At 40.3% G+C, this 22,647-nt stretch overlaps 1 protein-coding gene across 17 annotated transcripts in view; it reads right to left on the bottom strand.

Annotated features, from left to right (window-relative positions):
* The window catches only part of rad51b (RAD51 paralog B), a 209,670-nt gene that overhangs the window by 148,593 nt on the left and 38,430 nt on the right, over positions 1-22,647 (bottom strand). The window lies entirely within an intron of this gene.

The raw sequence follows: 22,647 nt of genomic DNA, 5'->3' as shown, positions 1-22,647 counted from the left end.
GCCAACAAACAAAACCAAATTACATTACTAGAAGTCAAGGAACACTTTTCATGTAACAAGCAAGCAGCCATGCCAAACAAGAGTGCCTGCTTCATAACGATACATCACCTTCTCCCCCTAAGCGCTATGAATAGAAGAGGGTCCTCAGAAATGTCACGTTCCGAGGTGGAAGGGTGGGGGGGGAACAGTCTGTAGAATGCCCCCCAGTACTCTCACCCACGTGATTTGAGCTCAGAGTACACAACGACGACAACTCTGCAACTAGGGTCCTGAAGTAGCATTTTTAGTGTGACATCACGGACCGTAGAGAGGGTGTGGAGGGGGCCCCTCTGGCATCCTACACGTCATCTAGCAAGTCTGCACTGGAACACATATTAGACTCCCGTAACTCCTTCCGAATTTTGAAGGCGGCATCTCAATCTCTCGTCATTGCGGGTAAACAAAATAACTGAAGGGGCGTAAAAAGCATGCTCACTCTTTTTTCCCCCTTGTTTTCTCCCCATTTGATCAGCTCTAGGAGGTAACAAGTTTTGGTCAAAAGGGATTACTTTTCTTATAAACCCTCTTCCGATGAGTTGGCCAAAAAGATGATGATGTTAGATGAATGCTAACTTAGACATTTTGTGCATTAAGGATGAAATTACCCGATCCAATTCATCAACACAAAGACCTCCTGCTTTCTAATGGTTATAGACACAACCTTCAAAACAGAGTGATACAAGCGTTAGATAGCATTTTTATGCCTGAATTAACAAGAACTCCAACACCTTCTCTACATATAAAAACCAAAGGCAACAGGACATGCATGAAACTGTCGACTCCCTACTTGAGCCAAGTGTGTGTGGTGAAAATTATCCACAGAGATTCGCACTTCTCGTGTTGCCCTGGGCACATCTTAAGGAACCTACACTCCCTTCTATTTAAAGTTCATGGGCAGCACAGAAGGCAGAGAGAAACGGAAGATGAAGAATTCCCAGAATCCACAAAGCAAATACCATTTCTATTTTCCACTTCAGGGAGTAAATTCTCAATTGGCTAAGGTTGACCGGTGTGGATATTTCTACCTGAACATTTTCAAAATAAGTTCAATGTGGCCAACAGTGCCCAAACATTCCATCTTTGAACTCTCAATTAACCTATCTTCTCCAATTAAGAAAAACCAAACCAAACAAAACAAACATACTACAAGAAATCCCTGTCTGTGATAATAATTGATGAGTGTGACATCCTACACTTGATAAATCACTGAGCAAGTCTGTTAATTAAAAAGGTTTTCATTTGTTTGTTTTTCTTTTGTTTCATCTCGTTGTTTCTCTTATTTCCAAATGCTAGTCACAGGGTATGTGATATTAACCTCGGGCTGTCAATTTCAGAGAAAGATCTGACATATGGTCCATTTAAGTTTTGATTGACAGCAAAAGCAGAATTGTCAAGTGTAGTTAGCAGGACTAAAATACACTCCATGGCTCTGAAGAAGTGGTAGAATCAATGGAATCAACAGACTAGTACCTGCACATCAGAGTATATACACAAAGCAGTGAATATGTACATATTCACTGCTGGTAGAAATTTGAGAAGGCAGCTCAAAATAAAGAAGTAAAAGGCAAGCACAGAGCACACACACAAAATATCACAGAACGGCATAGTGCAGAGCAAACTTATGCCATGAATGAAAACATAGTAATGAGCTATGAATGAAGACTGGGGAACAAACCTAGAGCAAAGCTAAGACAAAAAGAGTGTTTTATTAAGAAAGAACAGATAGGGCCTATCTGAGATGTGGCAGCTTTTGATATATTTGAGAAATCCCACCAAAGATACAGGAAGACGTGCATACTGGCACAAATGCACAGCAGCTCATTTTTGAGAATTTGCTGTATACTCTGTGACACAAAAATTAAAAAGAAAAAATCAAGAACTTAAAACAACTCCCCTCCCTCCAAAACAAACAAAACAAAACAAAATAAATGTGCGTGCTCTCTTTTCCCGGGACAAGCACCTTCATATTTGCACACCAGAAACTTAATCAAAAGCTGAGATCGGGACAAGCGTCAACTAAACATCTGCCAAGCTAATTCCCGATTGGTCCAGTATAAACACCGTAAATGTGTTGTCGGCTGGAACTAATGAAATGCGTTATTCATAACCGGGCGGACATTTTCCGTGTGTGCTTGGGTGATTTGGACTTATTAAAAAGGAGCCCCACAGCTGGCTCTGATGAGGCTACACAGGATATTTTCCCCATCTTATCGTACAGTTTAAATTGCACAATAGTCGCATTCAATTTGTCAAGCTGCGTCCCAGCGCAGGCACGACATCATCATGTTGCTGAGCCCGCTACCCAATTTCCAGCAAAATATCCGATGTCATTGAGTATTAATCTGATTGTCTGCCATTCTGAATAGCATTCAACTCTGACTAATGTATACAGCACATGTATGTGGCAATGTTAAACTACGACACCCCATCCAAACGAGAAGGTCCACAAAAATTTCTAAACCATGTGGCATGCGGAATTGCTGGCTCAACTTCTGCTTCTATTTTCATAAGGGCACATAACACTCATTGATTTTTTTTCCAATTACAATTGAAGAACATTTCTGAAATATCTACTGCATGTAAGTAATGAGCAACAAGAAGATCATTTTTACAGGAGTATTTTGTTCATCCTAGCTTTTTCTTTCAAAATCCCAATGATTTCTGTTGACAAACCCGCAGAACTGAAACCTTTGATTACTTAATAAAACACATGTCCAGGCAGGTCACTCACACTGCCGAGGTGTTCAGCAATAAAATCTGAAACTGCACAAAATGGCTTCCACAAACAAAATGGCACGCCAGGCCAAGGACTGCCTACACTGGCAAATTGAAACCACTACAATTTAAGAGGCAGGCTACAGGCAGCCCATAAGCCCATAAACATCTCACGTTCACATTTCTTTTGATGGGGGAAAGTAACGCCAGCCTGGTATACTGGATACGTGTGAAGTCTGTCAACAGACTCCCTCAAATGATCTCCACAATGTCTTTCAGTCACTGAGGTCTTTTTACTTTTAAAGAGCCTGGTGTGTTGAGGGGGGGGAAAGGGACATACCGGTATTAGCATATTTTAAGATGAAGGTATATCCTTCACTGGGGTACTTATCATACTATGGAGTCTAAGGAACAGACAAGTCCCCCCCCCTCCATCCAACAGTAACATCCCCCTTCAAGCTACACTTGAAATTGGATCTCACCAACTTCTAGTACAATTCAACGGCCGATGAGATGGCTGGGTGTTACATGACACCGCGACCGGCTGATGGTACGGTTGTCAGGTTGTCGGGGAATATTCTCATCTTTTAGTGCCTCACAGGGCCATCATTCACAGGGCGCTGTAACACATCCTTGCACGGTGGAACTCATCCAACAAATTCAGTGCAAAACACAAAAAGTCAAATAACTGAGATTTGTGAATAGAATTTACTTTATTGGGCATTGATGCTGAGTTTCAAAAACAGATGAAAATAAAACTATACATGCATGTATGAATCGTAACAGTATGCATTCTGACTCACATTCCACACAATAAGACAAGAAAATAAACAAACGCCATGCATAAAAAATGATTTTATATGACAAAGCCCTATGTATATTAAAGACATATCAAAACCAGCCACTGTAGCAAAACATGTACAGGTAAGCCAAGAACACAGAAAAACCATTTCAGACATGGACAGGTGAAAGCAGGAATCCTGTGCACTTATAATGGCACACGGCAGAAATGAACCGGATAAAAGCAAGACTGGAATGTTGAGATGAAATGAAGAGAGACAGTGTCGGTTCAAAACATGCAAACTCCAAAGGTCATCCAAACCTAAGAAAAAGTGAAAAGACTCTGTGAGATATACACTGATTATGCATGTCTCAATGCTGCCATGGATAGGTGCAAGAATACATGCTAGATGAATCCCCCCCCTCAATTCTGGCAGTAATAAATACAGACACAGAGATTAAGTTTACGATACTGAGCTTGTAGTTTATATTTGCAGTTTCACATGTACCAACTCCTAGTGAAACTGTGATGTCTTTGCACTTGATGATACTAAGAGCTATGTTGTGAATTGACCTGTTTAAAAGTACCGGTATTATTGAGCCAAGCCTAACCAAATCTCTAAAACCCATGCTAAAAATCACTATATACTTCAGACTGGAAAATAGACATACCGCAAGACTCCTGCAATCCATTCAGACCTAGAAGGAAAAAATCTTTCCACTTCAACATCCTTTTTTTTTTTAACTTCTTTCTTTTTCCTTTTTCATGCTCCGGGCTTATCATCTTCCCCCATGCTCCTTCAAGATGCAGCTTCATCCCTGGAATTTGTCCATCATCCCTCCACAGCATGAAGAGAGAATTCCAAGGATAGTGTTCCCATTCTGAGACACAGCCTTAACTTGATCATCTATGTAGGAAAAAAAAAATCTTTTTCGCTTCTTCATCTCTCAGATGGATATTTCCGGAGTGGGACGATTTCTGTGTTTGTCTATCTGTATTTTTTCCCTCCCCTTCTACTTCTCCCTCTGGCAAAGAGAAGACAGGATTCCAGACATGATCAGAGTGTAATTCTCTTCTCATTCCAACCGCACAACTGTTCTCCGACGTTTTTTTTTAACCCACGGGGCAAATGACTTGGAAACATTCGCCGGCTCCGGAATAACATGTTCGTCATTCTCACATTTCACTTTTGACATTCTATAAAATGTCGCTTTTGAGACAGCAAGGTGGAAGGAAATTAGCCCAAAATGGCATGGCGGAAAGAACAAGGTGTATACGATTGGCACACACAATCTGTGGCCCATTACGAGGCACCATATGTGCATAACATGGAAATTAATTTTCAAATGACATTTCCTATTATTGAGCTTTAAAAAAAACAGAAAATCCTGAATGGAAGTTTGCACAAAAATGTTGTTGAATTCCATTAAATTAAAAAAAGAGTATGTGCTGGCAATGTGCAACAATACGCAGAGTTATACATGCATGACACAATGGACTGACTACAATCAAACGCAGCAGTCATTCTTGTCATTTTTTTATTTTTCAATAAGTTATGCTGTCCCAACAACTGGAAATGCCAGCCTGCGTACAGCATCTAGTGCCACAGGCCACTCCTGGAGCCTCCACAGTCAAGATGAAATTCTATTTTCAAGTTTAAGAAAAGAAAAAAGAAATGCTCAAATGAAAAGCTACCCCGTTCCTCCGTCACCCCCCCACCCTTTAAAAAAAATCAAGCCTACAACAAAAAGAGTTTGCATTGGTGTGTGTGTTTTTTTTTTTAATTAAATTGAGTTATTCCGTGAAAACAACCCTAAGGTATCTTACACTGACTTCTTATGATTTGTCCATCTCTCTTTCAGACCCAAAATAACATGAATTCAGGTATTGGTCAGTCGGGATGTGAATCAACACAATAAAAAAAATCTGAAACGTAAACCCCTTCACACCTTTAATAAACCCCAAATCTGCAAGATGCTATAGTGACTGTGTACAAACGAGTGCTGTGAGTTTGCCTTACGTGTGTGCAAGAGAAATCGTAGAGGGTACTTTTCGCTGCATGTACCTGTTAAGTCTCTGAATCCAACTTAGTTTACAGTCATTTTTAGGCCATTCCCCTTTTTAATTAAGATCGGTTCCACTATGCAATGTGCCATTTGGTAGTGCCTTTGTGATGGCACGCCGTCATGTGTAATTCAAGTCTAACCCCTTAAATGCTTGGCTCTGCCACTACATCCTCCAAACTGCTTCAATATTTGCATGTACGAGTACGTAAATAGCCTGTTAGAAAGAAGGGGTTTTGAGCATGAGCATTTAGTACAGACAGGGATGTATGCATTACATGTGGGCGACTCAACTAAAAAAAGGTAAAATGCTATTTCACCGGCTGGTTATGGTTCTCATTTCACCAGTCAAAGTGATGAAGTGTTTCAATGCAAAGAAACAAACTTATTCAAGAACTGAGGGTGTAACTTGCATAGTGATGATCTATGATTTCCTTTATAAAAGCTTATGAAAACAGTTACAAAAACCAATTTTGTGTTGCACATCATTTTTTTTTTAAATACCACCATCTGCTGCATGAAATTCAACTTCAACCCAAAGAGGAGATGTAAATCATTTAAGACATCATTTTCTGCCAAAAACTTCCTTCAAAATCATAACTGGTTAAAAAAAGAAATCATGCTACGCTACAGTACAGTGACACAGTCTTGTCTTTAGTCGGACATATGCTAATGCCTGGCAACAAGGTTGTGATACAAAGAATCTTTTGTGGATTGGCATCCTTGTGTTGACCAAGGAGAGAGTAATTTACATCTGGGTGCGATTGCGTTTTCCCCTTGCATGTACAGGGACATCTCGTTATGCCGTTCCCATTGAGTTGTGCATACCCGCTACCTCTGTCGGCAGCAAACCAGCAGCCATGACAGCCATTTATGTTTTGACGGCTAGCAGCCTAGCTAGCTGTACTTCTTCATTGGCGTTTCAGCAGAGGGTCCCTGATCGCACTCAGCATCCAGTGGGATAAAGCAGGGTGGGTTCAGGTTAGGGGTGGGAGTTGGTACAAAGACTGTGGCTGAGATAGGAGAGAACCGTATACATGTATATAAGCCCCGAGTAACTGACAATCAGCATTCGAAATATTTCATATCTTGTCAGCTGCTTCCCTCAGGCAACTGTAGTTTGTTGTGATATGATGCATCTTTACCTAGCCTGGATTTCATACTAACTGTATTAACTTCAGCACAAAGCGTACTTGGAGTTGCCCTAAGCGACAGAAATTGCAAATTTTTATTGATACCCAAAACAAGATTCACGAACAGATGATACCCAAAATTCTTTATATTTATACTAAATTTAAACTGATGAACACTAAATTCCATGATACATCAGTTTTTTTTATAAAATAAATGTCTCAAAATTCCATGATACATCAGTTTTTTTTATAAAATAAATGTCTCAAAATTCCATGATACATCAGTTTTTTTTATAAAATAAATGTCTCAAAATTGCTGGTGTCAGAGGAAGTAAGGGGGTAATCTCAAAGCACATGATTTACATAATCTGGAAAGTCAACCAAATCAAAGTTCAACTAGGAGCCCAACAACATGGTTGAATCTCATGTGGGGGAAAAATTACTCTGACAACCTTGCTGAAAGCAGGTTTTTTAGTTGTCACAGACAACTTTGTCAACCACGCACTTGCAACGTCCGGAATCCCATCTCTACTTCCCACCCACCCCAAAATCCTCAACCCTAAACAAATACCGATCAATTTTTAGAATCACTACGGGCCCAGGGCCCGCGCAGTTCCTGCTTTGACTGTAGGTTTTTAGTGCAGTGCACGAGTGCACCAGCAACCCCCAGCTGCATGGTGTTTACTTGAGCTGGAGAGGAAGCGGGCCAGGCTGGCTTTGATTCCACATTTTGGAGGCTACACATTAGTTGCCAGGCAGCTGAGTCAATGGCCTAATAACATTAGCTATGCCATGGTGACTCTGGACAACACATAATTATGCCCAGAATTAAAATGGGTCAGGCTTTTTTTCTCCATTTTTTAATATGTTACAATAAAATCAGATGCAAATAACATTGTTTGCCTTGATGACTACATTGGAGGGGATAATACAATTGGTGATATCAATTAGACAATCGTGACAGTAATGATAATGGGGATAATGATGATAATGATGATAGAAATGTTAGACATTATGTAAGTGATGATTATGTCGTAGATTGTGATATATGTGAAAACAACAGTGATATTAAAAGAGATTGAAAGCAAACATGCCTTTCACAGATATTGAGGTTGCGGACCTAAGGAGACTCAAAGAAAAATTGTCAGTGTACAGTGATGTAGACGATGACAGCTAGGATCAAAGTATAAAATTCATAAACACTTCCTTACAGTGGAAAGAATGAACAGTGTTATTTTTCATCATCTCATTTTTCTTTGAAACTCAGTCTGTTTTCCCCCTCCCAATTAAAAGTTTGGCATATAAACTAGGCAAAGGCCTCGAAAATGTGTAAACTTGGGATGCAGTTTGTGAATGCTGATTTTTATGAAAAAAAAAACATTACCAATTTGATTTCCAGATCATGGCCCAGTCTTCCCCTCAAAACCGAACCCTAATGTTTCAAGACCTTTGTATTTTTCTTCCATTCACAACACCCAGCAAATCTCAACAAGACATCCAGAATGTCGCTGAGGAATTTTCTCCCAAACCGTAACTTCACACTTGAATCTAGCAAAATCAATTTTGTTCTCTACAGATTAACTCATGACCTTCCTTGCAAAGGTGACAACCGACAATTTCACCATCTCTCGGCACACGACCTTTGGACTTGGTGCAGTAGATAGATCTGTCTTTCTCCCCGTTTTCCCCCCTGAACTGGTGAACACAATAAATTACGTTTGGCTATGCGTACTGTGAATTCCATTAGTCTTGTTGAATAACAAAAACACAGAAAACCATTGGCACATTCCTGTGTTATTAGTCGTATGTTGTCTATCTGTACCTAAAACAATACAGGCCATTGCCTAAATGAAAAAGGGCCTTTTGTAGCATACAAAGATTGATTCATGGCCAAAATAAAACTGGAAATGGTGTCAATAGAGAAACTTGGCTAAAGCATTTAAAATTACTTCAGTCGGGTACATCTAAGTGTTGAATTTAAAACTAAAGTATTTCTTAATTTACACATCAATTAGATTTCGGTTTGAAACTTCAACGTACATGGTCTTTTGTTAAAACTCTGAAAGCTTTCATCTGTATTTTCAACACTTAACTCCAAACCAAATGCTCCATATTGATAATTGAATCATCAGCCTTTGAATCGAAAATGTCCAATTTTGCAAAAACTGACTCAGCGGACAGGCATGATGCCGCCCATAGCAGGATGTTCAGTGGTATTTAAGTTCAAACAACAAAACCACATTAAGCAAAAGTGTTCTTTAATAGGGATATTTGTTCCTCCTCTACATGTAGCATTCACTCCTATACATGTGCATGCAGAAATGCTGCCTACATTGTACTGGTTTGCAATGGTCAGCCATCCCCAAGGCCTGCTGACCAAGCCCCCTGCCAACACCTTGGGATTTCAACAGGAGCAATATATTGTACAATATATTCACAATGACCTTCAATGATTTCTCCCTTTAGATGGGTAATTACACCTCAATTAAAGCAACCATATGAAAATGCCGGGCGGGGATAATTATTTCTGCTGTGTACTGGACTGTTTATGGCCTTAGTAACACACTGTGCCTTGAAAAGTACCAGTATGCCAGCGGCAATTTTGTAATACTGCAAGGTAAAAAAATACAGGTATGGTCATTTGATGAAAACTGCAATATCTATTGGATGCTTCATCCTGAATTATTCAGGAAAGACCGGACCTCCAAAAGACCCTGGGATGCACAGAGTGCTAAGCGTCAGGTGGCTCTGCCCTTGTGGAATTAAAAATAACTGTGAGGGAAGATTACTGATGAGAACGGTTTATCGCATTGTCAACACGTGCGAGAGGAAAGTGTTATAAATGGGTTTACCTATGACCGGATGGAAAATGCTCGCATGTACGGGCACCTGGCGGGTTCTAGAAACCAATGTCAAGAGCACAGAGACCGCTTCAAGCCAATTTCAGGACAGATTTGAAGATATGACACAAAATCAATAAATACTATACAATGTGTTTATTGTAAACTGTGTCTTTATATGCACATCTAATTTGGGCTCTATTCTTAGTTGGGTTCATGACGCACCATGGAGTGTTGAATTTCCTGCTGCATGACCATTCCCTACAATTTGATTGTCTAAAACTACCTACAATGAATTATTTCTGATACTCTTTCAACCTGTGACATTAGTGAAACCAACGGTGTACACAGTGTTAAGTTTCGTCCAACATCTAGTCAAGAAGGACATCCATCAGTTTGGCTCGTTCCCTGCCGGTCAGACAAATAATTCTCAAATTATCTCATTGTGCAAGATGTTGGTGGAAAAAAAAATTAAATGACCGAAGTAACATAAGCAGAGGTTGCAGTAGAGACAGTGAAATTATTACACCTTGTCAAATGAGGCACACGGACAATGCTGGCAGCAGGAATGACTACCACTGAACAGCATTAGAAATGGTAAACATGCTTTTGTCCACGCTTCCCCCCAAAACAGGTATCTTGCCTGCCACGGCCATTTTGAAAAAAAAAAGGGTTGCGGGAAAGTACAAAACAGTGCACAGTCAACTTTGCGGTGTCTACTTATTAACCAACCAACCTTGTAGGAAAGGTACTCTAAACCCTTATACTGCTGCATGAAAATAATAATGGAAAGAATACTGCGTTGCTGAGGAGCTGTAAAAATGGAGTAAGAATCTCACTCACACATTTTGAAAAGTCAAATGAAACAAAGCCCTCCGTCTTTTCTCAGAAATTTCTCAGAGAAGACTTAAATACAAAATAATTTTTTTAGATACTGGTATATAATATATATATGAACTGGGGTTCTTCTCTCCTAATATTATTAAACAAATTTAGCAAAAGTAAATTCATTTATGCAAGTATCTTTGGGAGAAACCAAATTTGTTTTGTTAGCAAAAAGGCTTACCTTTTCTCATATCATATTAACTCTGACATGTATGTCATCTCCTGTTATCACATGCTATCGTTATGTTGTTACAACTGTTACATGTATATTTTGGTTTTGGTCACAAAATATATGAAACGAACACGGAAACCATGAAAGAATATGACTTCTTTTATCCACACAAAAATGACCAGGGTTTTCTAAACTGTGAACCAAAAAGTAGTGCTCCAAGATGGATTCCGGGAGTTTAAATAACACTGCCTGGGAATACCACTAAATCTCCATTTACCCACCACATTGCGACACAGTATAAAATTAAAAATGCCAAACAAACGCCAAATAATACGTTATACTGCTTTGAAAGCTGTCTGTTCTCCAAGGTGGCACTACCAAAAAAAAAAACAAAATGAAAAGTAAGAGGCTGTTCAATGACAACCAGCAGATGTTTCAGTCTTAATGAAGAAATTAATTCAGAGACTGAAACAGGTTGAAATAATGGCCACCAATCACTGGAACATGGTAAAGGAGACCACGCAATCATGACAAAAACTGAAGGCTGCAAACATCATTCACTGGCTGAGTTACAATGAGTCACTACATCCTTGTCAATTCCAAAATGAATCGCAGCACGGACAATATACCATTCTGCTTGTTGAGCAAATTTGTACAAGGCTAAATGATGTGACGTGACTGTCTCAGCCAACCAACCCCCCCCCATGACTAAGAGAAAGTTAATATTTTTTTAATGAACTTCATCGTGAGTCCAGTTGAATATGATGACGCTAACAAATTTAATGGCATGACTCTAAGAACCTAAAAGGCTATATAGTTGTGGGGGGGCGTGCTGGTACTATTAATGAAATACTAATCTCTTTTGATAATGAATTGTGCGTGTCATATCTTCGTGACTAAGGATTTCACACGTATCCCTCGGCTGTTGGTGTTTTATGTATTACATGTATTTTATGCAAAAGCAGTTTGTAAAAAAAAAAAAATTAAATTTTGTGGAAACTGAGTTCAATATTTTCAATGTTTCCTTTGATTCTGACAGGTACTGTGGCAAGATATGTCAAGCATGTTGCACACCGCAATCTCAATGCTGTCAACTATTGAGTAGCTGAAGTTACTTTTAGCAAATGGAAGCAAATTAATAATAGTTTGTTGAAAAATTGCAAAAGATGAAACAAATTGTGAAATGACCACCTGAGGAAAAACATATGCTCATGCAGTTATTAACCATTAAGCTTAATATGCCAGTTAAAATTATGCATCTCAACCTCTGACACTCTTGCTGGTACATGTACGTACATAAAAACAGACACGTCTGAAACCAAGAGCAGAAAGGAAAACAGGTTCCACTAAAACACAGTCAACTTCAGGATAGCGAAATGTTCAAACTTTTTGCTGTATTTACTCTTTTCATTCATTCATAACTTTTGCACGTAACTGCCAAGTTGGGGAGTCAAAGCGTCCATCCCAGGAAAAAAAGTCATGCTAAAATTTCTGCTTCAATGCGTGTATTGCCGTAGACTGATTATAGCACTTGTAGTTGGCCAGTCACCAACCAATCATGTGGTCTATTTGGCCATTTGGGGTAACTGATTACTTGAGACGACTCTTGAAAGTGGATCGTGCATTTCCAGGAAAAATAGGAAGAGACCTCCAATCTGTATATTTGGGTGGCTTCATTCTGTTGGAATGCCACCACATATTAAGGTTGAATGCAGTCCACTGCTTTTAAATCCATGAAATTTACAGTGTGAACGGATACTTCAAATTGAATTGACGATTATGTGAGACATTATGGTAATCAAATGATGAGGTAAAAGGGCCTTCGCCACACTCTCTGGGAGCCAAACAGCATCTTGAGCAGCAGAGGTGCTAAGGAAGTGGAATTATATGCATTTCTTGCACAGTGGGCTCAGTGCGCAGCACACAGCTCAATCGTGACTGGTCATTTTATCAGCCTCCACAGGGATACTGCTAGAATTACATCGGCACCATTATACACATGATTAGCAGCAAATAACCGCTGCATTATTTTCTTGTTCATTTGTAAGCTAGCAGAATTTTGAGAAATTCCACGTAATTTCTACGGAACTATCAATGTCATCTGATAAAAAGAATTTTTTTAAACCACAGCAGTAAAAGCAATATTTACTCTAGAACGCCGTGATCATGTTTCCACGAAAGTTGGTCCTGCTCCGATGGATTTATATGCTATATGTATCTGACATAATGAATGATGGCTCTGTTGCTTGAAAACTCCTATGATTACCCAAGTCTCCGTGTTGTGGATTTATTTATCTCCAGGCTTTGTTAATGATAGGAATCATTCATCAACTAATGCTCAGTAATGAATCAACAGGAGCACACAGAGTGTTAGTTTATTTTCATCAGGTCATGCCCCCACACCGAGCTCGGTGCCAATTAATGCTCGTCCTAAATGAGCTGAAGTGAACATTTCACGACACAAAAACAGTCCTGCTCAACTCAGTACTTCTCTATAAAGAAGATGCCACAAAAACGTGAGGAAAAGATTTACATGCTTTTTGGACTTGTCATGAAAATTGTGCATGGAAAGACCCACCAGATTTCAATACAAGCAGACAGGCGACTGCTGATGCACTGAGAATTCTTAAAAAAAAAAAAAAAAGGTTTCTAGTCGTGTGGGTGAATTGTACTGTCTGTGACACAAACATGTTCATGAAAATGTCTGCAGTGCGGCAGGCATTTAGATGTATGAATATCCCAACCTGTGTGACAAGGCTGGCTGCATACACATGCCTATCATACTGTGCTAATAAAAGGGGGTGTAACTACTAGCAACAGGGCTATGCTAGCTGTGCTATGACGTCACTGCTTTTTTTCCTCCTGCCTTCCACCTTCTTTAACTCTTTTTTTTTTTTTAACTGGGTCTTGATCCTATGGCAGTGTGTGTGTGGGGGGGGGAATCAAGTCATGTACGCCATCCACAGCTACACCGTCGGGGCGAGAGAGGGGAGGAAAGGAGACCGTAGATGGGGGAGATGAGAGACATGGGTTCCAAATTGACCATAATCAAATAAGGTTCGGCAGTGTACAAATGTGTGACTTTACATTGGCTGAGAAGGGGATAGCTTAAAACGGCAAGGAGGGGGGGGTCGGGTGAAGTGTTCTACGTGCCATGTATGGGCTCGGCTGCTTCCTGTGACTGTGAGGGTAAAAATGCGTCTTGCACAGGAACACCGCACCTGAGCAAGAGCATAAATCTCCGTACTAACTCTTTTGGTCAGTGTATGTGGAATACTGAATTATAATTTGATTAATTACAAGCTAAGAATTGTTCATCTTAAGGTGTTTCAGCACAGGTTAGGAATGACGTTGAATAGGATATTTCTGCACCTGTTGAGGGATCACAGTCATCAACTAATGCAATCAGTTTAAGAGCAAATGTCATCTGAATAGGCCATTATTTTTGTCAACAAGTCTAACTTGGGCAAGTGCTCACCATTATCACTTGTCGACAGCAATATCATGCATGGGTGATAAAATACATCTTAGACAAGACTTGAGAGACTGTATGTGCCACACACTTGTGACATGACAAATGCCACACCACAAAATATAACGTTATTATTATAAGATCACTGGGCACAGAACGTTACTACATAATCGACTAACATTACCATCAATCCTCAGCTACTTAACCATACTGCAGTAAACTGATCCCTTTTCTAGTCTGCTCTAATAGCAACAATTCACTGGTTCCTCCGCACTTTGCGTCTAGCCTTCTCAAAACTTAAAGCTAACCATGGGCTATGGGGAGGGGGCACTTTAATTATAATGATGAAAAGTGGTCTTTTCCTGGAGACTGATCAACATTCAGAAACTGATGAAGCTCCATGAGTGATGGACATCTCAGTAGCACTTATAAATGACATCCATAAATTGGCAGGCACACATTAATCCCCCCCAAGATCAAGTCTCCTGTCTCCACAAGACAAGAGACCTGAACACATTCCTTCCTGAAACGTACAAGTTCAAACTTGACCATGAATGTTGACCTTAAAAATTGAAGTAGCGGCCAATGTTTTATCAGTCTAATTAATACAGGCAGACTTAAAGGTAGACTTAAGCATTCATTACATGTCAGAACAGGTATTCTGAGTTTCAAGTCAAAAAACTGAGTAAACATGACCCCCCCCGTTGCATGTAGTTCTCAGACTTTCGACCATTATTTTCCATTTACACTTCAGTACATAATAAAAACAATGCTGCATTGGATAACGTAACATAATTGCTAAATAGAAAAACAAAAACAACTGACAGAGGCTACATTTGTTTGAAAAACTGTTTCCAATATTATTTGATAATGCATATTGCCCATCCAACCTACATGTACATGTAGTCATTGGTCCCTTCTGAAGTCATACAAGGACGAACAAGCCAACAACTTGATTGACTGGGCATGTCCATCGGAAAGATACTCTGTGCGTAATCTCCGGCAACCGGTGCCCACCCTTTGCCATTTAACTGGTCAGCGCATATTAATGTCAGACCAACTAACACTCATCATCTGTCGCAGGTCAGCTCCGTAACCCCTCCGGCAAGACAACGGCCAATTTGTACAATTCTTCAGAGGGCCATTACGGCATTCGTTGTGTCCGAGTTAATCTCAGAAACTAACTCGGCAGAAGATCCGAAACCAGACTGGTCAGCCAGATCAGAGGCTGCGGCAATAGAACAGGGAATGCTGACTTCCCAGCATGGAACAATGTAGCTGGCAGTATATGCCACAATCTGGCCCAATCAATATACAGAAATATCCATTCATATTAAAATCAGAGGACTGCAAATGATTCATATATATATCCATGACAACATTCACAGGTAGCAGGGGCCAAAGTATTTCACAATAATTGTTACACAGGCAACTAGGTGGGACTGTGATTTAATTTCTTTCACAGTATACCTTGATCTGAGTCCCAGATCTGAACAACTGAAAACAGTTAATTTAAGCTTGTCCCCGGGCAACAGAAAACTAGCAAAACTCTTTTTATGAGTATATATAACGGTTTGCCTCTTTTTATGAGGTTTGGCACCCTGGACCAAGTCTCTCTGATTTTGCATAGTGTGAGTGCGCAACAACCATCTTACATGTACGAGTACCTGTCTTGGCTCTTTTGATGTCTGATGTTCTATATACAAAAAGTTTAATTCCGCACATGCATGCACAAGCTACACTAATCATTCCAACTGCTTGCTTAAGGGAACACCCTTGGTACAACTCTAGCTTACTTGTTCAATCTTATTGTGACAACAGAATTACTTCACTGGGAAATGGTTAGCATAATAATGGCATGCCTGTTCCTGTGGTTAATTAAAAGCACTAACCCCCATAGGGACACATGAAAAATTACTGATCGGTGAGAATTTGGTTAGAAAGCAACATTGACAAACCCATCAAAATTAATCATCTGTAACTGGGCTCTGGTTGACGTTTCGACCAGGAAACCTCCAGCCAAATTTGACAATTTCAAAGGAAAATACAAACAGCTTATTAGCCGCATGAGTGGAGTGATCAAACACAGGAGAATACTGCACAAACCTTGAAAGTTATGGGACCTATGGCTTATTACTCTTGAGGCAAGAGTAGACATTCTCAGTCAAGGACACACATTTTGAAGGTGACATATTCAAATATCTCAATGTAGGACAGCCCTCATCTGTTAAAATGATTCAGCTACATGAATTCACCAATCCAGCATTCTTTCCTACAAGCACAACTTTCTTTGTCCTGTTTGCCAACAGCACGCAGCGGTCGTTTCATGCACCTTGAAGCAAACATGAAACGAGGGAGGCCCCCCAAGTGTATCAGTGAAAGCAGAGTACCAACTACTGCATGAAATAAATGACCCCTTTTTTCTCAACATATTAACACTGCTTCCACCACCATTTATGCTGCGGTCCTTCCGGATCAACAGTAATGACTTGCCCAGATTCGTTGACACATGCAATAGAACTCAGCCATATCATCAATTGGTCCGTTATACACGTAATGCCTTAATAATCCAATGGAGACGATTTAATTGGTTCACACTTTATGAGGAGGCTAGTCTATGTGAACAATGAACACTACAGCTGTATCTGTCATGAACTTTAAAAAAAAAAGTGAACAAAATCTTCCTTTCATCCCCACATCCCAATCATACCCTCTCATGATCAGTGTTCCACAACGGGGCCCCCGTTAATCAACAACTTCAAATAAGTCAGCAACATGCGGGGGCCATGTACAGGAAGCATTAAGGTGCACTTATGTATGGACGGGGGATTGGGCTGGGATGACACCCACACTGACTATGCCCAGGCTATAACCTGGGGAACTGCGGTGTGCTCACATTTGTTAATATTCTAATCAAACCCTCCTGACAATTATAACAGGTACCCAGATCGAAAAGATAACATGCAAGAAATCTTTCCTGACGTGGTTAAACTGCAGTCTAAAAGTAAAACAACAAACCAAACTAAATTGACAAACACTTTGTCAGATTATAAAAAGATTGAATTTGAGAATCAATTTGGACCAGGGTAGAGTTGGATAATCAAAGAGGTTTATCATCGACCATCTTCTTCCAGAGCAAAAGGAAGTCAAGGATACATTTGTGAATTTACAAAAAGTTGGTTTTTGTTCCGTTTTAAAATGAACGATATCTCAACAAGCCAAAAATTTATCATTGCCAAATTTGCTCAACCAGTAAATGAACTAGATAAAAAGTAAAAAAAAGTACAGTTTTGCAGGCAGGAGAATGTACATGAAACCTTTTTTTTCCCTTTTCAATAACAATTGGAAGCAATTATCAGTGAAGCTGTCATAAGGTTAAATAGTAATTTATGTAAATCTCATATGCCAAATGTGCAAATGCCAAATGTAACCATTTCCTTCCACTTCAACATGGTCACAGTTAAAAAAATGCCACCAGTTAAATTAGTTACAAGATATCCCAATGTATATCAGACAAAGCAGGCAGGTAAGCACCAAAACTAATATTCAAGAAGGTTAGTATAAACAGACATAAATACAAGTAAACAAACCAACATGCATACAGTGAAACAATGTGCTGTCTCATGTACACGACAGACGCACATCAACAAGGCTCCATTCCATATGCATTTTCCACAGCCCATTCTCCATTTTCGTTTTTTTCCCCTCCACCACACATCCCCGGCACCGCCAGACAAATCTGGACACCATAATTCGCTTACAGGTCGCCATCACGCACGACAACGAATAACACTGGCCCCAGACCGAGCACAGCGCATTTAGCCGCCCCAACCAAGCTGTACAGTGCATTCACGGTTGAGCAGTAATTGGGGATTGACTTGGAGGGGTCAGGTCACAGGACAGTGAAACCCTTTGCTCTCCATACGATACTTAATTCCTTTTAAGTGCAATGCAAGTTGTCAAACACCCCCCTCTAGCTGAGAAGCTGCGCTGGAGTAAGTGTGAGCTTTCAGGCTGAAATGCTGACATTTAAAAGAAGAAAGTAGTTACGACATGAATAGCTTTAGAAACAGCAAAGGTAATGAAAACAGAACCAAAAAGTCTCACAAGTCTTCAGCTCAGCATTTAGTTTTATTTACTTGCTTAGTATGAGGCCAAAATACTGGAAAGTACACAAGTATTTTTGCACACCTGCCAACATCTTCACTCCCGACAACAGAAAACGACGCACAATTTCCCTTACTGAAGAAAGTGACTTTTTTCCTGAATACACCCTTCTATTTGTCACTGTGGGACGGTGCAGAGCAAGCCAAGAAAGTTGGCATTTTTCTTCTATGTGTTTTTGTTCATTGTTAAGTTAACTCCAATGATTTAAGAAAAAGTTGACAAGACTTCGTTACTCTTGAATTTTCCCTCAGGCACTCTTTGGGAGAGTATTTCATGAGATTGTGTGCGTTAACTACACATTTTAATTTGAACCATATGTATTTGTTTCTATCCACCTCGAGCAGAAGTACCCCCTGTTCCGTTGAAAAGAGTTGCGTCGGTCAGGAGGATTCATTTTGTTGGTAGCGCTGCCACGGCGATGCCGTGGCAGTCGTTTGTGATGCAGTTAGCACCAAAGGAGCCTCTGTTGCTATGGATATACCGCCCTCTCTTGGTCCAGCTTGAGGCCCTAATACCAGACATGCATGGGCCAACTCATTCAGCAGCCTTTAGGTTGTTTGGTGATTTTACTGATGTTTCACTATTAAGTTCATAACTATCAGAAATAAATGTGATGGTAAGCGTTCAATTTCCCAAGATGTGGGAAGAAACACATGCGCCCTTGAAGTCTCTCAATGTTCTGGCGTACATGAAACTGCCAGAAGAAAATAGACGATTAGAAACTGCACGCACATACACAGACACGGTACGCTTTCTGAAATGCCTTTGCCCGTCATGTTACATCACGTGAAAAACCTCTGTGGTCCCCAAGTCTAGGCCTACATCTGATTAATGATGTCCATTTTAAACCCAAAGCATCGCTTACAATTCAATCTACCTCAGAGCCTACAGCAGTTGCTGGATTTCCACTTGTATTTTGAATGAAAGCACTGGCTTAATGTCATTATCTCCGCTTAGATAGAACAAAAAAAAGTATTTTTAAATTGTGGATGCTCGTTTTAACATTCCGTGATCCATTGTGGGTTGTTTTGAGGCATGGTGCAGTGTCCATGAAACCAAGGTGTCTACGTTGTGTAAACAAAAAAGTTTAGTTTTGGGTCACCAAAATAACAACATTTTATCAAATGATCCTTTATTCTCCTTTCACGAATTACCAAAATAATTGTGAATATAACGGTACATACAGACTGCAGCAAGATGTCATAAAACTACTTTACTTTCTTGTTGATGTTTTTGTTCCATCTCAACCTAGAGACAACAAAACAAGACACATTACCAAAAATATATATATATTTATACTTATGGAGCCCCTTCAAATTTAAGACAGTTTGCTGAATTTATTGTAGCATAATATTCCCTCTGTGAGAAAGAAAACTAAAAAGTGACTAAATTTTTGAAACTTCACTGAAGCCATGACTCATACCACTTTTCCCCCTTTCCCACGGACACTGAAGTGACATTATAGGATGCTGATCATCAAAGAGAACGGGCCATGCTTGAGTCTGTTATGGCAGCCACATTCCTCCATGTTGACACGGGTCCTTGCGACTGCGTCATCAGAGACCTCCGAGCTAAATGCCGGAGGCGATGCGTTCAGACAACCCACTATCAATTAACCCATGGCCTAATAAGTGCCGCAACTGGGACCCTGCCCTACTGTGCACTGGGGTAATTCCGCGCATAGCCTCCAGTCGGCCTGCCTGCCCCTCCTTCCCATAACCCCCCCCCCACTCTGTGCCTCTCTCAAAATTCACCACCTGAAGAAAAAGATGCTGCTTGTAATATCACAGATGTTAACAAAAGTAACACATTTTCAAAACTGAAATGTCAAGGATAAAAATAACTTCACTACTTGACTTTCAACGGTAGTGCAACAAATCACACCTTGGGTTTATGAGCTGGTGTAAATTGTAGTGTCAAGCTAAAAGTCATATATTCATCAATTTACCTTACTGAAGCAAAGGCTACACTCACTGTCATGGAACCTTGTATCACTGTACAAACCAACAAATGTAAAACATAGCATGGTTTGGCTTCAGCACTGTCTCTCTTTTGTTCAGTGCGTCTCCCATAACAAACAACTGTACAGGAAAATACCAAAGAAATGCACATTTGCCTTTTGATGAGAGTCTGTTGTCAATGAAAAATTGCAGTAATTAAACCAGTTTGGAGATGTTTACACATAACTGAAAACAACAGTATTTGCCTTGAAGCGTTACTTTGAAAGGACACAGTTCATGTAATTTTTAACACATGACGTATGTCACGATAGTTACAGTATATTGTGTAAATTACTGTAATGAGATGAAGTCAGAGTAGAATAGTGAATTACACCTAACCGGAAAAACTTGTGATTGTGTCCCAATTCTGAAAGACTTCACAGCAATTATACACCAACCAGTTTAGAAAGCACCAAGTGTAAAAATTCTGGTATTGGGTAAATGGTCTTTTAGCACTCAGTGAACAAGTGCTTTTTCTGTTCGTTTTGAAATTTCAATTAGAATCTTTTGAATGGAACTTTCTAAGAGGGCAATTTTTCTCTTCTTATTTTTTCATTCTGGCTGGTTTTTTTTAACACAAGATGTCAAATTTAGAACTGCATCACACAGGTACCGGTATCCACAGCTCTTGAATAGTGTCAGACAGAATGTCATTGAGCGAGAGAGATGATATAATAGCAGCAACTGATGCACAAAGATAAACTATGGAGTGACTAGGGTTGTAGCATCTCCCTATCTCTAGATGACAACTCCTAATGTCTTTGACAGAGTTAGATTGCTTCCTGTCAGCTGAGGTCAGCAACTGACATTTGGATGCACGTACCAACAAACTGCATATACATGTACATGTATACGTACTGTGACGTAACAAATGTATCCTGATTCATTATGACTGAACCAGTCTGGTAGCTAGGATGAAGTGGCCAATTTCTTATTGTTTGGATTACCATCAGGGATCATACCAGTAACTGACAGGCCAAGCAGTCTGTTCTTAGAAACAAGGACTCCACTGAGTCACTGCTGTATGAGTAACAGCTAAAAGCACAGTACAAAATTAAAATTGACGAGTAAACTTTGACCATATCCAAGTTGCTTTGTGCTGAAGGGGAAATTCAGTTGTTGAAATTAGTCTCAAAGGTGTTATGAATTTGTAATACAATATACCAGCAAGCAAAATATCGGAACTAATAATCATGTGTAGGTAAAGGCAAAAAGCAGAGCTGGTTGCATGTCTGTGTAAAGAACCCAGTAAAACAGACCAACAATTATGACTATGAGTGGACAAGCGAGCTAGCCAACAGAAAATGTAAACAGGGTAACAAACAAACCCGTGGGATAAACATAATTAAATTAAGACGCGGTCCCCATGGATTTGACCTCTCAATGATGGGCAAAACATGGGCCTATGCGTAAGCTGATGGTCCGGACATATCACCCACTTTCCTCGAGACATGTAAAAATGCAAGTCGGTCACAAATCATTCCTTGTGTGATGGATTCTCCATGTCGGGCATGGGCCTTTGCCGGACAACAGTCAACAGGGCCGTGACGTGCCCGTGTGCTGCAGAGCATCCCGCTAATGGCGTCCTGACAGATGTGGGGAGTGACACGGTACACCATATGCCGGCCCACACAGTGCTGGTCGGGCCAGCACTGCTGGGGGGGCCGGCCTGGTATTCCGTCAAAACCCAATGCACTTTACCAACAGGCCCCAATATGGTATCAGCAACATGCAGAGGACGGGCCGCAGAGACAAAGGTCTGTCCCCAGGTGGCAATGCCTTTAATTACCGCATAAAATGAAACACATCATTTAAAGCGAGCACCAAGTATATTGGCAGAAGATGCATCCAAGCGACATTAGCCACGCCCTCCTGATGCAAGAGGGGTTACCAGCAAGACATTTGCTGGTAACAGCTCATCCTACCAAGTTAATCAACGGTATGCATATGTGTATTACTCTTTTAGAACATGGTCCCGAACAAAAGCATGCAAACTTTCCCTGCCACCTGATGTCAATGTAAATGGACTTTGTTTCATAATTCCACAACACACACTAATGAACGAGTTGTAAGCATGTGCAGCTCATTGGACTTCCAACAGTTATGGTGTTACTCATGCACCAAAGGGAGGTACGCTGTCTATGCCTCAATGTTACCTGCAAACTCCACCCTGAGCTCCTCCCCTATTCTCAAGTAAAGTTTCCCTTCAAATGAACTTCACAACATATGAAGACAGTTTGGTTGTGGAGGAAGGAGCCACAGCAAACTGAGGAGGCCACAAAAGAAAACTCCTCGTTGTCTTCAGTCTAAATAAGTCTCAATAAATGATACACCTCCAGGGGATAATGCTCACTACACAGGGCCAGCTACATGTACCATG

This window comes from Acanthaster planci, linkage group LG01 (genome assembly GCF_054643075.1).
Source record: "Acanthaster planci isolate LZ-2023a linkage group LG01, COTS_SCS, whole genome shotgun sequence".
NCBI classification, from domain to species: Eukaryota; Metazoa; Echinodermata; class Asteroidea; order Valvatida; family Acanthasteridae; genus Acanthaster; species Acanthaster planci.
The sequence above is the reverse complement of the archived record's forward strand: the minus strand, read 5'-3'. Positions and strand labels throughout refer to the sequence as shown.